General features: G+C 39.9%; 1 long non-coding RNA gene and 1 pseudogene across 1 annotated transcript; one reads left to right on the top strand and one right to left on the bottom strand.

Moving 5' to 3' along the window:
- Positions 1 to 2,494: 2,494 nt before the first annotated feature.
- LOC127497853 (uncharacterized) lies at positions 2,495 to 5,716 on the bottom strand. The gene is made up of 5 exons (XR_007925671.1): positions 4,541 to 5,716; positions 4,350 to 4,419; positions 3,925 to 4,285; positions 3,102 to 3,258; positions 2,495 to 2,638 (listed from the first exon to the last, which is right to left on the bottom strand). It is a non-coding gene; the product is annotated as an uncharacterized LOC127497853 (long non-coding RNA).
- On the top strand, positions 4,744 to 4,860 carry LOC127497993 (uncharacterized; annotated as a pseudogene).
- Positions 5,717 to 6,217: the final 501 nt, after the last annotated feature.

The following is a 6,217-nucleotide window of genomic DNA, read 5'->3' as shown; positions in this document are numbered from 1 at the left end:
TCAGTGGAAACAGGAGCACCTGAGCTCAATTTTGAGTGTCATGGCAAAGGCTGTAAATACTTATGTACATGTGATTTTTTTTTTTTTTTTTTTCGTTTTTTATTTTAATAAACTTGCGAAGATTGCAAACAAACTTCTTTCACATTGTCATTATGGGGTATTGTTTGTAGAATTTTGAGTAAAATAATGATTTTAATCCATATTGGAATAAGGCCAAAATGTGGAAAAAGTGAAGCGCTTTGAATACTTTCCGGATGCACTGTATGTCTGTAGTTACTGCAATTCTGAGCCTTCGTACCTTGTTTTCTCCTGTGTCTTGGTTTCTGTCGGTTTCATTGTATTATCCCTGGATTTTCCTGTTTTTTTTTGCCTGTGCTCTGGACTTTATCACTGTCTGCGTCCGAAACCGCCTACTTCTCTACTATTTAGTAGGGGAAAAGCAGTAGGCGAGCGAGTAAGTATGTCAGAAACCTCAGTAATAAAAGAGTAGTCGAGAAGTTCCCGGATGGCCTACTGCTCCCGCCCAGATTCTGAAGTGCTCCTCGATGGACACTCTTCTATCCCAGGAGGCCACGGGAGAGGATACGTCATAATCGAACACGGAGAAGAAAAGCGGCGCGGATGCTGTCAAATGTTTTTTTTTTTGAAAACCAAAAACACAGTTCCTTGTGTTAAAGTCACATTTGTAGAGTAAACTGTTGAAGTGTTGAAGGTGTAAAGACGCTAGACAGTATAGTATAGTTGTGATTTTGCAGTAAAAACACGTTTTATTGTGTACAGATAACAGTAGCTTCAGTAAACACACGTTCATCTCCAAAGTGGATTTGCATGAATTCTAAACCATATACAGCATAAAGATGCTTACTAAATGTTTATTTAACATCTGACAGGAACATCTTCTGTAAGTATTGTGGCTTATGAGTGATGGATTATGTATGAGTGATGTGTGTGTGCTATTATGTAGAATTCACTGTTGTCAAAACTGTTTACTTTACATGAATGAAAATAATGTAAATAAATAAATCTACAGTAACTAGACATAAGTTATCTGTTTTATTTGTCTGTTAGTACTGTTGATAAATGAAGGAACATTTGTGTTGATAAAAAGAGAGTTAACAGATCATCATCATCATCATGTGAATGTAGTGTTGAGCACATCAATCTCAGAGGAAACTTGAATCTTGTCTGATGTTACAGGGACAGATGATCACGTGTGTTTATCCGGTGGAGAGAGACTGATGAAGGACTGATGCCATCAAAGGCTTTGAGTGACGATACTACAGAAATCAATACAAATCTACTTAAATCTTAAGCTGTAGTTTATTTTAATTATTGTAATTTAAACAGAGTTATTACAGCACTTTTCTGATTCTTGATGTCTGTATGTTTGCTGCAGAGCTTTTGTGGAGCAGGACCTGCAAGACAAGGTGACGGAGGCATTTGTGGGGAAAAAATGGGAAAACCTGAAACAAAAATATAAAGTAAGATCATTTTGTTACTTCTAATACAGAATTCAGATGACATTGTGCTGTTAAAATGACTGCTTTTGTATGATGATTGTGTATTTTCTGTAGGATGTGAAATGTCCTCAGACTGGTGTGAGCACTGAGAGCCACAGCAGATCCTGGGAATGGTGTAGAGCCATGGATGAGACCCTCCATCACTCCTCCTGCCCTTACTGCCTCATCTGGACCGGATGTTGCTGTGATTTCTTCATCCTCAGTGAGCCCAGAGCCAGCGAGAGCATCTAGAAAAAGACAAAAGGACATTGATGTGATTTTGGTCCAGTTTGTTCTGCTGGTTTCTGTTCATACAATGAAGGTTCAAAAGCATCATCAAATAATGTCATGAAGCTTCTGGAAGTCAGGCTCCACTGACTGATACTGTGTGAACAGAAACTAACAGGACAAACTTGACCAAAATCACCTTTTGTGTTCAGAAGAAGAAAAAAAATGGGATTGAACAGCGTGAAGGCGAGTAAATAATGACTGAATTCATATGTTTGGGTGAACTAACCCTTTATGCCCCCAAACAGAAACTGTATGAAATGTACGTATGCATTTATATTATAGTACCTTGAAAAAGCAAACTTTAAGAAATAAGCAGCTTTAATTAGCGTTTGTGCCCCAGACACTAACAAAAAAGGATTTTCAAAAATCACATTTACATTTGACCATTTGGCAGATGCTGTTATCCAAAGTGACTTACAGTGCTCTTATTACAGGGATGATCCCGCTGGAGTAACCTGGAGTAAAGTGTCTTGATCAAGGACACACTGGTGGAGACGCTGCAGAGATCGAACCAGAAACCTTCTGCTGACCAGCTCAGCAGTTTAACCCACTACACCACAAAAGTAATGAAGCTACAACAGAAATTAGCCTGTAATTGTAAAAATATGAAAGGAAATATGACAAGAAACAGAATGCTGACATGAATTGTAAAATGTTTTAATCTGTTTATTTAGTCATGTTCATGGAGCGCAGACACAGCGGCAGCCAGATTGTCAAGGTTGTGGGGTTCAGGGGTCCGTCATCAAGGTCTTCCTCATCCTCTGGATCAACAATGTCCCCACTGAGAAGAGCAGCAGTGAGGGACATGATGGATGACAAACACAGGTGAAGGTGTTCACGGTGGTCAGCTGCAGAATGGGCACAGCTGTGTTAAGATGGCAGCAGGATGTGTGGATCACCGCCCGCAAATACGTGATTGTTAGAAAAATAAATTTGAATAAAGCTTTGTTTCATGTGCTGTTCACTTGTATGTGCATTTATTTATTGTCATTGTTACTTTCATTAATTCTTTTACTTTTTTTTTTATTAATTATGCTATTATTATCAGTAAATTTATATATTTTATTAATTCATGCATTAATTCATTGCTTGACTGTGAATTCAGATGTATTCACATCAGCTGGATTTGTGTTCATGCATACCTATGTCATTTGACAAAACTTTACATTTTGCTTGTTTTATTAAAGAAGTAAAACGAAAAGTAATATAATTAAGTTTTGGTCAGCATTTATCAATATTGTGTATAAGTGTTGGGGTGGGCTAGCAAAGCAGTGAATTCTGGGGTAATCTTAATTTTTAAGTAGTTTATACTTCTTCAAAGGCGAGATCTTCGAGCAGCTGCCCGACGTCTTCTCTGTGCAGACATTGCAAACACTGAGGAAAACCGCTCTAGGTAGGGTTGTGGAGTTACTGGTGCTGTGAGGTGTTAGTGCACCTGTCACTCATGTCTTTACTTTTACCGCAGGACCTATAATTACATACAAGATCAGGGTAAATACCATGGTTGGTGTCTTTAACAATGAACAATAATAATGACAAACAAAACAAATGGGTTTGTGTACATCATAGTTCAAGATTAAGCATGATGATGAGGTTAAATATTTTGAATACATCATAATGCATAAAAAGTATTTGTTATTTATAAGCCTGAGGGATGAAACTAGAGCTAACTCAACAAGAAAAAGGAAAACGTAAAGGAGATTTTCGCCACTTTTAAGTGGATGAACATTTTTGCATATAAAATAAAGAAATTAACAACATATTCATGCGAATTTGGGTTTTCGTAACAAAAAATAAACTGTGGGTCACATTAGTATTTAAAAATATAAGAACTTTAAATTAACCCAAAATATATTAGTTGTAGTACAATCACAAAATTACTGGCAGCTGTTTCTTCAACAAGACCACAAAATAAGCACGTTTAATCAATATCAAGATATTTATAGATAGATGAATTAAACCTGTCACTCATATCTTTTAAGTTGTTGCACTTGTGATTACGTTGTAGGTCACATGATAACGTCAACATGGCAGATTACGTCCGGATCGCATTCATACTTAACGAGATTTGGCTATTAAGTACCTACTCTTTTAGCGCTCGTTAAGTAAGTACTTATTGAAATTAAGTACCTACTCATTGAGAGTCTGTCTTGGCTTCCAAAGACTCCATTTCCCATCATCCTCCCTGGCCCACACCTGCACACACTTCCTCATCACCGCTCCTGATCTGACAATCACACACACCTGCTTCTCATCAGCACACCATCACCAGACTATTTAAGCACATCACTCACCTCACTCAGTTGTCCGGTCTGGTTTATGCGTTCCTACGTAAAGGACTTCTTCATGTTTATCTCCAAGTCTGCCGATCTACTTCCCTGTTTCACTCCAGCATGTTTCCTCAGTCTCCATGCTTCTTCGTCTGTGTGTGTCTACCTACCTCCTACATGTGTGCACTCCGTTGACGTTCGTCCATCCATCCACAATCTCCATTCCTGTAAGACAAAGGACAGTATCAATATCTAGTCACCTCTCCTCAAATATCACCAGTTCACTTACCTGCATCACTGTTTCCCTGCTGTTTGTAAATAAACTCCCATCTACGTTCACCTCTGTGTCTCCTGTACATCTGTTCGTAACCATTTAGAACCACAAACAGAACAAAATATAAACATCACAAAACATTAAATCAAGCGAAACACTGAACTATTTATAAAGGGGCTTTTGTGTGGCCCCTTTGCAAGCCCCACCATCTTTTGGTACAGCTGATATTTTTGGGGTGATTTCAGCGGGAGAGCTGCACCACTGGCATGAGTTTTACCCTGGCTGGTGTCTTCCTTTTCGCATTGAAGAGCCTCCTCTTGGTCCCTCCTGGGAAGAATGAGAAAGGAAAAGACTTAATGCCTGTACTTGTCAAAAACAGTTAAACCAATCCATGAGACGACGTTCTGCCGCCAGCAGCCATATCACCCTGTAGCCCAAGACTGGTTGCCCACTGAAGCTAAGCAGGGCTGAGCCTGGTTAGTACCTGGATGGGAGACCTCCTGGGAAAACTAGGTAGCTGCTGGAAGAGGCGTTAGTGAGGCCAGCAGAGGGCGCTCACCCTGTGGTCTGTGTGGGTCCTAACACCCCAGTATAGTGTGTGTGGTGGGCGTTCTGGCGCAATATGGCTGCTGTCACATCATCCAGGTGGTGCTGCACATTGGTGGTGGTTGAGGAGATTCCCCCTTCAATATGTAAAGTGCTTTGAGTGCCCAGAAAAGCGCTATATAAATGTAAGGAATTATTATTATTGCTTTGTGTTGAGGTTCAACACATAGAACCTGCCAGCTGTGGAGGTGTCATGGCATGTGAATTGTGCCACTTTGTATCGGTCTGTAGGTGTTCTTCACCTGTTCGGAGTGGGAAAAGCATAGGCAAAGAGTTACAAACACAAAACAAACACACACATCGGAAACGTACACAGCAGAAACATGCACAGGAATGTCCTAAATCAGTGAAGGTGCCCATTCCAGATTAAATTTTTACAGGAGCTGGGAATAGAAGTAAAAAAGAAGTAGTGGGCCTCCTTCCTGCTCAACAAGGAAGACCTCATGGATAAAAGTCCTCCAGCCACCCATTCTCCGCTTTGTCCAAAGACAGCTTGGTGGCGCCGAAGGCCTGGTTGGTCTTGTGGGGCGATATCTGCAGAAACAGCGACAAGGGGCATAAGAGTTTTTTGCAGGCTTTGGTTTTCCAGCTGACACCAGTTGGATCACTTGCAACAACTTAGACATCCCAGCATTAACGCTCCAGATAAATGATTTATTAAAGCGTCTACGTTCACAAACCACTGTTAATTTAACATGAAAACAAGCATATGTGTGATTTGGCATGGCAGCCGATACAAATAATAAAGAACAACTGCCTTACTTAATAGCAAAATCCTGCCTTTGGACTGGGCCCGGTTCCAGAATCAAATCTCAGAGGCAGCTTCAGAAATTAGTGAGTTTGAGTATTAGTGATCACTGTGTCAGTCATCGCAATCTCGAGAGTGAATCCCGCATTTATATGCCGATGTATTAAAGCATGTATGTGGCCACTTATGGAAAACAAATTCTGAATATATTATATTCATTATTAGCCTATATATCGCCTTTATAATCACTAAAAAGCTGCCACTCATTCAATGAACGCGCTCCCACAAAGTTCTGTTACATTAATCAGTGAAGCTAACTACACAATAAATCTTTTTTTATATAACATCTACACTTTGTTAGAGAGGATATTCAAGCATGCAGAACTCAGAACTGGACAAAAACTCGAGCGGTGACTGGCTTCTAACTTAAACCGCTGCGTTCAACATGTCAGTGATTGGCTACGTTGCTCATCGAAGCAAAAACACTTTGGAAATGAAATGATTTGGCACTCTCCAGAGCGCAAACACA

The sequence above is a fragment of the Ctenopharyngodon idella genome, chromosome 16 (assembly GCF_019924925.1).
Source record: "Ctenopharyngodon idella isolate HZGC_01 chromosome 16, HZGC01, whole genome shotgun sequence".
NCBI lineage: Eukaryota > Metazoa > Chordata > Actinopteri > Cypriniformes > Xenocyprididae > Ctenopharyngodon > Ctenopharyngodon idella.
The sequence above is the reverse complement of the archived record's forward strand: the minus strand, read 5'-3'. Positions and strand labels throughout refer to the sequence as shown.